The sequence below is a fragment of the Apium graveolens genome, chromosome 5 (genome assembly GCF_009905375.1).
Source record: "Apium graveolens cultivar Ventura chromosome 5, ASM990537v1, whole genome shotgun sequence".
NCBI lineage: Eukaryota > Viridiplantae > Streptophyta > Magnoliopsida > Apiales > Apiaceae > Apium > Apium graveolens.
Window position 1 is genome coordinate 108,608,135 of NC_133651.1, and position 2,493 is coordinate 108,610,627.

Sequence of the window (2,493 nt, forward strand, 5' to 3'; positions counted from 1 at the left end):
ATCAGAATTTGATTGTTTGTGCGATCCAACTACTATAAATTTGTAGTTTTGGAAATTTACCACGTTTCTCACAAGAGCATTTGTTACAGGTGTACACATGCACAAACAAGTTGGTGATCAGGTCTAGAACAACCTTATGCTTTGATGTAGACCCTAAAGATGTCTTGATCTAGTTAATGCAGAGCCCAAGTCTGCAGATTTTTATTGAATTTTTGATTTCTAATAGTCTTACATTATAGATGTCTATTATTACAGGAGGAAATGTGGTGCTTCTTTATGCATCTAAATATCATGATGTCCATACAGCATGGCATGGAAACTTGTCTTGGTAAAAGCTTTTTGGAAAGAATAAAGAAAAGATGGATTTATAGATGGTAAAACTGAACCAGGTGAGCTTCAGATGAATTTTTAGTTTGTTTCTCTATAGAAACCGGTCTTGTTTTTGCTCGCTTCAATTTCTCAGTACTCGTTGCAAAATGTCTTTCACATTCCAACTCTTCATAAAAATTTATTATCAGTTGCTTGTTTTACCAAAGATAATCACGTCATATTTCTCTTTGCCCCTAATTTTATCAAATATATTGCTTACATTCTGATCATCTATATTAGTTAGTATGCTACCAGTCCAACAATAATGTTCTATTTTGGTTTTCTTCCAAAGAAATTGCTTATAGTATAGGTTTAGTATATTTAATGTATTCTCCAAACGGATCATAGTGTTAAGTAGTATATGATTTTCAAAAGCAAAATGTTTTGTTATTTCAACTAGTTATACTTGTCTAATTAATTCACTCTCAGGTTGCTCCTTATGAACGTCCTGCTCTGAGCAAGGCATACTTATCCCCTCAGGGTATGTCTAAACTCGTGCATGACATTCTTGTATCCTTTAGTCTCCGGTTAATATTTTTCTTACTCAAGGTATCTGTAATTGGTATACAATCACTCAGCTAAATTTCATCCTTTTTACAGGACCTGCAAGACTCCATGGCTTTCATGTGTGCGTGGGAACAGGGGAAGATATAATGCTACCGGAGTGTTATTCTGCAAAAGGTAATGCAAATCATTTTTTTTCAACCTTCTGTACAGAGATGTACCTTAAAATATATTAATTACGTGGATCTAAGTAAGTTCAATTGTCCATTATAGGGATATCATTGATTCTTAGCACAGAAATAGTAAAAGCAGACCTTGCTTTAAAGATTTTGATCAGTGCAGCTGGACAGGTTTTAAATATCAAATTCTCATTATTGCAACTGGTTCCACAGTAAGCACTTATTATCTATGCACATTTTTTCCTTTCAACTAGTCCATCTATGCACATTTTTTCCTTTCTCTGATTCTATTGTTTTAATGTTGTGTTGTGTTCTATTGTGTAGGCTACAAAACTAACAGATTTCGGTGTGGAAAAAACATGAAGGTTTTGATTGTTGGTGGTGGATACATCGGTCTTGAGCTTAGTGCAGCAGTGAAGATCAATGGATTAGATGTCACAATGGTTTATCCTGGACCATTTTTGTCATTGATGATCCAAAAACTGCCAAGGCAAGGCTTTTGTCTGTTCAGAATGTTTCTGAAATTGGCTGCAGAAATGCTATAATATACTCGAATATTGATCTCCCTATAGAATAAATTTAGTAGTAATATGCAAGGATGTGTAACTACGAATGCTACTGTTATTTTGAAATTTTATTATATGATTTAGGAAGCCAAGAAAGAGAGGCCGTAGGGATCTTGGTACATTATTGCATTCTAGTAACCATTATGATCACACTTTTGATAAATTATATGCACACAAAAAATAGTGATATAAAAAATATACACACTTTGTCTATAAACTTCTTTTATATCACTTTTAATTAATATATATTGATGTCAAAAAAATAATTGTACATCACTTTTAATGAAAAAACTGATGTTTATGTGCCAATATAAACATCATTTTTAAAGAAGAAAAACTGATGTCAAAATATTTAATGTACATCGCTTTTAGATAAAAAACTGATGTCAAAGACTGACAAGTTCAAGTCTGAATTGAACATAGACATCACCTTATTTAGGATAAAACTGATGTCTATGTGCAAATATAGACATCACCTTTTACTAAAGAAATTGATGTTTAATATCTGATTTTACATCACCTAAATGAAAATATTCGATGTCTATGTGACAAAAAACATAGCTCATTATATGTTTAATCTGTTGTAATATGTGTAATTTATTTATTAAATCATTTATTTCTAACATTATTTTGTAAAAAAAAATACATAGACATCCGCCAGTTTGGCAGAATCGATGTCTAAGCAAGTAAGGACATCGGGTTATGGCCGATGTCTAGAATAGACATCACCAACATCAACATCGGTTACCAAACAGCATAGACATCGGCCAAAAACCGATGCTATAGACATTTTTCTTGTAGTGTCTGTCAGAATTTCGGTGCTTGGAATAAAATCTGATTCATTACACTTCTTGGTCCACTCAACTCCCCTGTGA

The 2,493-nt window shown here is 32.7% G+C and overlaps 1 pseudogene; it reads left to right on the forward strand.

Annotated features, from left to right (window-relative positions):
• Positions 1 to 371: 371 nt before the first annotated feature.
• On the forward strand, positions 372 to 1,597 carry LOC141660301 (monodehydroascorbate reductase-like; annotated as a pseudogene).
• The last annotated feature ends 896 nt before the right edge of the window (positions 1,598 to 2,493 follow it).